The 6,723-nt window shown below is 38.1% G+C and overlaps 1 long non-coding RNA gene across 1 annotated transcript; it reads right to left on the bottom strand.

The window, feature by feature from the left end:
• Positions 1-3,840: 3,840 nt before the first annotated feature.
• LOC112168240 lies at positions 3,841-6,378 on the bottom strand. Its single transcript, XR_002924164.2, has 2 exons — positions 5,986-6,378; positions 3,841-4,098 (listed from the first exon to the last, which is right to left on the bottom strand). It is a non-coding gene; the product is annotated as an uncharacterized LOC112168240 (long non-coding RNA).
• Between the last annotated feature and the right edge of the window lie 345 nt (positions 6,379-6,723).

The raw sequence follows: 6,723 nt of genomic DNA, 5'->3' as shown, positions 1-6,723 counted from the left end.
TGAGTGGAGGTCCGCCCATCAGACCTGCGTTAACCAAGATTAAGCTACCGTTCAATCTTAAACATTAACACAAAACAATCCTAACGCAAGCGCGTGTTGATGCAGGCGTGCGTAGCGATGTTTTTGGGCTTGAGAAAAACTGGGTCGCTTCCTCTCTCTTTTCAGCAGTGGGCCTTGTTCTTGTCTTTTCTTTGTTTTATGTTTTTTTTTTCTTTTTTGGGCCGGGTCCCTCTTTTTCTTTGGGCCATGTCATGTTTTTTTTTCTCTTTTTCTTTTTTTTCTTTTCTTTTCTCTCTGGGTTGCAGAGCCTCTTTTTATTTTTATTTTTTTTATTTTGGGCCGGCTCTTTACTTTGGGCTGGATCCCCCTCTTTTTTTGTTTTTCTTCTTTGTTGTTTTTCTTCTTGTTTTTTTTTCTTCTCCATCCTTCTGGTCTGTAGCGATGGGTGTTTTGTAGGGAGGCTGAGGCCTGTGTGGGCTGGCAGGGACGGGAGAGAAACATTCGGGAGCGCGCAGACAGGTCTGGATGGCAGGTGCGCGGATATGTGCAGATGCGCGCTAGGGAGGACTGCTGCAGTCGGGGAGGTGTGTGCGCGATGGTGTGTGCAGGCAGAGAGCCGCGCGGGGCAGTGGACTAGGGTACAGGCACGGGGGCCAGGGAGCAGGGCCGATGCAGGTGGATTGGGCTGGATGGGTGAGCTTGACAAAGGATCAAGCTGGATGGGTGTGATGTGCGAAGAGCGGCGCTGGAGGCTAGTGGGATTGGCGGCCGATGAGGTGGACGGGGAAGAAGAAATTTTTTTTTTCTTTTTTTTGGTTGGTGGCAGCAGAAAAGAAGAAATTTTTTTTTCTTCTAGGGTTTTGATTTTTTTTCGACTAGAAGAAGAAAGAAACAAGAAAATTAGGATTTTTTTTATTGGCTATTGGCTCTGAGTGTGCTGATAACGTGTAAAAGTAAATTTAAGATTGGAATTGGTCTATTCATTTCATTTCATAGTCCCTTTATATAGGGATAGAATTACAACGGAAATATCGATTACATTAATGATACTAAATGCTAATTGGGCTGTGATTGTAATTCTTTGATTTCCTCCTCATCAGTTGCTTTGACAAAAGCACATAATGTACTTTTCCTTTATAGAAAATTACAAAGAAGTGTCACTTTGAGACTTATATTAGTCATAAGGCCAGCTAAATTGTTTTGTACACATAAGGCCACTTTGGGGCCCAAAACCATCAGTTCCTTTTTATGCTATACCTATTTTACCCTCACCTATCTACCATTTAATTTTCAGTTCCAGTTATTCTCGATCTCTCTCTCTCTACCACGATGAAACTCTCCCTCTCTCTCTAGCAAGCCAGATGAAGCGCTCTCTCTCTCTCTCTTTCTCCGCTGATGCACCATCCACAAATCCATCTCTCTCTCTCTCTCTCACTCTCTCACCCCTCGATCATAGTCTCTATCTCTCTCCTCGATCTCTGCCACCGATTCCGGCAACCACCAGCATGACGCTCTCTCTCCTCGATCACAGATCAAATCTTGCTCTATACCTCCACTCTCTCTCGGTCCCTCTCTCTCCTCGATCACAGATCAGATCTTGCTCTGTACCTCCACGCTCTCTCGGTCCCTCTCTCTCCTCAATCACAGATCACATCTTGGTCTGCACCTCCAATTCCGGAGATGACCAGCGCGGTGCTCTCTATCTCTTACTTTCATCAATCACGGATCTTCGTGGCGTCGGCGTGATGGTGCTACTCCACTCTAATTCGCCAAGAGGCTCGAGGCCAAGGACATCATCGAGATCAAGAATGCGGTGGATCTGAACCAACTAGGTACCTTCCGATTTGCTACCAATATCTTCCGATTTTCCAGATCTCCTACCTCCGTCTGGTGAAGGTACTTCAGAAATGGATTCCTATATACTTTTTTCTATTCTGTAATTTGAAATTGGAGCATGAATTGGAAAGTTGAGTTATAAAATTGTTTGATTTTGTGCAGGAGCTGATTTGAAGGTAAGCTATCTGATTATAACTTTGCTAGCATCAATTTGTGTAATGTATATATCGATGATTTGATGTTCTTCTGGTTATGTTTATGAATTTCTTGATTTGCATAGCATGAACAATTTTTTATTGTGATTATTATATTACAAGAGAAGGTAGTGCTCGCTAGTCAATGGCTCCCACATGAACTTATTATTGAATTGAAGAGTGTTCGTAAGGTATTGGACTTATCCACTTTGGCATTCTATTCTATTCTATAATTTACCTGTTTTAGTTGTATGGGTTTTAGTGATAATTGGGATAGTGTTTGATTGAATAGGATACTGAGTGCAACTAAGATTCAAGATTTTGTGAACAAGTTGCGTGCCACATTCTCTATGTCAGTAGTTTTCTATAACTGTTAAAATGACTTTCCAACACAATGACAGTAGCTATCTATGATTATGTTAGTATCTTTGAATGCTGATTCCAGTAGCTTTTATCAAATTGAAAATCAATATTTTGTGGAGAAACTCAATTTTCTTTTGTCGAGATTTCGTATCTCTAGCCCTTCTTGTTTGAGATATGTGTTACACTATCAATATGGATAATCAGTTGGTTTTGTTGCCATCAGTATATATGTTCGTAGCTTTTTATTACTAGTCTAGTAGTTTTTTACATGTGTTATAGCTTTATGTTTCTATATCAGTAGCTTTTGGATTGCTTGTTTTTTATTATCTAATTGATAAAGATTGCTTATTTTGTTGTATTTTTGTTCTCGCAGAATTCTTCCCATATGCATTGGCGGTGGTTGATTACGAAAATCATGAGAATTTGAGTAGTGAAGCCTCCATTGACCAAGAGATCATTTGGCCAACCAAGAAATGTTGAAATGAAGCTTGGTGCTATAGGTGGCAAAATAATGCTTATGGTTAGTGTAGTGTGGTAGAGCTTGACAACAAGAAACTTCAACGGAGGCCATATGAAAAATGATAGTAGCATTACAATATTGACAGTAGATTTATACAACTATTGTAATAGATTTTTACAACTATGGTAGTGGCTTTTTACAACTATGGAACAGCTTTTTACTTAGTTATATCATTGTTGAACCCTGCATACTTTTTGCATCATTGAATATGCTTTTTTTTCTCGATTGCAGTAGCATTTTTCTTTTTGTTGTATACTTTACATTTCTATAGGTTTGTTAGTCTTTGAGAATAGCTTTCTCAGCCTATGAGAGTAGCTTTTTTTTCTACTTGGTAGTAGCTTTTGGTTTTTTGTGAGAGTAGGTCTTGGTGTTGGTTAGTGTAGTTTTTGTTTTGCTTGATAGTAGCTTTTGATGATGGTGAGAGTTGCTTTTGTTACTGGTGATGGTGACAGTAGCTATTTGTTGCTGGTGAGAGTATCTTTTTGTGTCGGTGACAGTAGCTTTTGTTAATGGTGTTAGGCTATATTTGGTATGGCTGTGCTTCTTAGAAAAGCTGGCTTTTGTTTATTTATGAGAATAAGTGGCTGAAAAGCAAAGTAGCTGAGTGTTTGGTAAACTAGCTTTTTATAAGTGCTGTCAGTGACAAAAGCAGTGTCAAAGTGTTTGGTAAACTCAAACTGGCTCGTGCTTTTTATTTGTGGAATGACTAAATTGGACATAAGAGATTATTTTCCCTTGATTGTATTACCATACAATGTTGTTCAAATGCTCTTGTTATCATTTTAATCTTTATTATGTCGTGATAAATTTTGGTTAACTTTTAATTTTTATAAATCACAGTAACCATATGATTAATATTAGATAACCGAATTCTAGTTTTTTAGTTCATTTTACCTAATGCACAATAATAATCAATTGGAAATCAAATTGAATACAAACCATAATCAATATTTGTACCAAAAGCCTTGTGATACATCAATTTATCAAATACTGAATTTAAGGAACATTGTTATTGCATTCATACATTTCAATTTTCAAGTTTCCTAGCTAAGTTTTACATGATGAAAGATAATATAACTTGCTGCATTGCTTGGTATTCCGCTTGATCTCCCAATGACTCTGAATTAATACCAACTGTAGCAACATACATATCAAGTTTTCCTATTGGTATTCCAGTTCCAAGAACTCCAAGGTCACATATCCAGTAGGAAAAGAAACCAAGAGACTTTTAGTATAAAACAAAGGAAAATGAAGGATAGTGATGAAAAATAAAAGCAGGGGATGGCAACAAGCATACCCATGTATCTCTTTAAACCACTTATCCACACAAAATATGTTACAAAATTATGTGATGGAGCTCCATTGATATTATCCATTTGTAATCTCCAAAGTGCAGACAGAGTAAAAACTATAACATGTGAAAGGATGCCGTATCTACATTCTTCAAACCAGGAAGCATATTTGAAAGGAATACAAGCATATAGAGATGCTCCAGCTATACAAAGTATGTAACCAAAAAGTTGAAAAACACATGGACATGTTCCCACAGAACAGTGAGATATGAATATATGATGAGATTCTGAATATCACTTTCCCTATAAAGTAATTTTATCAATTTCTAAGTTTAATCATTGCCTTGAATGATGACATCCAGAAAACCTTTTTAACACCATAAACGAGCAATTAATAGTAGTGCAGTGACAGCAACATATACAGAAACGGATTCAACTTCCATACAACCTGCTTGAAACCTATGTCATTCATTTAACCAGGCTTTCCTAACATATACTTGCCAGAACTTTCCGTACTAAGATTAATAAGCGCCAGCAGAAAAATATTAAACGTATTTTAAACAAATTTCTCCTTGAGAGAGTTGAGGAAAGGGTACCCAATGTTATTTTAAACGTATTGTTCCAGATATTTTTAGAAAAATGGATGACATCCTGACCTGTGAATCTGTGATGGTGGACAGGGGGAATAGACAGAAGAGAATGAAGAATGCAGAATGAAGGAACAAGCAAAAACGGAACTGCAGAATGAAGGAACAAGCGTAACCATACATGTTACATAGTTATTTACATTCTGGAATTTATATATGTAGTATAAAATTCATTTTTTTGTAGAATCAAATATTACAAAAACTATTATTATTAAATGGAGTCTACCCCTTACGGGTACTATTGTTATTAAAATACTCTGGGTGCTTCTTCATATTATCATATACATACATGTTAGACTAGTATATTAAAAGGTAAAATTCCACTGGTGGCCAACAGACCATGCTAAAAAGTTGGATAAAGAATGGAAAGATATGCTTCTAGCTCATGGCAAGATATGGGACCAGAATTCTATCCAAAAAAAAAAGAAATGGGACCAGAATGGGTTTCATGATCTCGTAAGAAAGTAGTTAGGACTTAGGAGCATCTGATCTATCAGGTTCTGCAAATGGAGCAAAGGTAGCAGAGAAACTAAGGTTTGAGCAAATCATGACCAATAACAAACTAAGCAATTGGTAGGAGCAAATCCTAATCTTGCCTCACAGAGAGTGCAAATTATCATCAATCTATTGCTCTATCTAATCAAGTGAAATAAAAACAACAACCAACAGTACAGAGAGTGAGAACAGAGAGTAAATTCCAATCTATACAGCTGAATCTAATCTTGCATCACAGAGTGTATAATCCCAATCTATAACTGTTGCATAACCATGATGTTGAGATAAGTATCCAAAACCAGAAGGCAACAGTTCCAAAAATTAACACTCCTCAGTTCCAAAATCATAGTTCCAACTTAAATATCTACTTACATGGGTCTATACCAATTGCAGAATATCAACATCTCAAACATATTTAAAAGCATCACAACAGTCTTTTGTGTCTGTGCTAGAAGTAGAAACAAAAGGGGATCAACACCAATCAACACAAGTGAAAAGGGTCCAGAAAATTCACCAAATTAAACAAAATCGAACTCAACCCACTGGTATCAAATGATACAAGGACGCTGGCAGTACTCAAATCATAGGCCTTCATCAAAATCATAGAAATTTGAAACTGAAATAGATAAAAAACTAACCTGAATCAAATCGCCAAGCAGCCTTGCTTGAGTGAGGCTTCGATTTCCAACCCAAAATCGTGATGAAAGGCTAGATGAGGCTGTGTCAGAGGGAGAGAGGTTGATGGGGCGTCTGTGATCAGAGATTGATGCATTGTATGTGATGAGAGGGAGAGAGATTGTTGCGGCATCATCTCTCAAGACGGGTTTCATGGCAATCAAGTAATTGCCTCAACCAAGGGAGGATAGAGACCGGTATTATCAAAATTTCATTAATATACAGTAACCAGCGCCACAGTGATTTCCTGGCTTCTGACTTTCAAAAGCAAGGGGGAGGCCGCTTCTGCTTTTCGACGGAAGCCACAGCAGCTTCTGGAGAAAGCTGATGAGAAGTTGGCTTACCAAACACTTATGGGTCTTCTACTTATAAACAGGGGAGCTAAAGCCCCCCCAAACGCAGCCTTAGTGGCTTTTGATTTTTCGGAGCGTATCTTTTATCGGTGACAATAGTTTTTGTTACTGGTGATAGTAGCTTTTGTGACATCGCCGGAAATCTCACCAGCGTAGCTTTTGTTGCTAGTAACAGTAGCTTTTATTGCTAGTGATAGTAACTTTTGTGACCTCGCCAGAAATCTCACCAGCGTACCTTTTGTTGCTAGTGATAGTAGCTTTTGTGACCTCGCCGGAGATTGCCGGAAATCTCACAAGAGTAGCTTTTGTTGCTAGCGACAGTAGCTTTTGGTGTTAGTGACAGTAGCT

The sequence above is a fragment of the Rosa chinensis genome, chromosome 5 (genome assembly GCF_002994745.2).
Source record: "Rosa chinensis cultivar Old Blush chromosome 5, RchiOBHm-V2, whole genome shotgun sequence".
Classification (NCBI taxonomy): domain Eukaryota; kingdom Viridiplantae; phylum Streptophyta; class Magnoliopsida; order Rosales; family Rosaceae; genus Rosa; species Rosa chinensis.
Note: the sequence above shows the minus strand (reverse complement) of the source record. Positions and strands in the feature narration are given on the sequence as shown.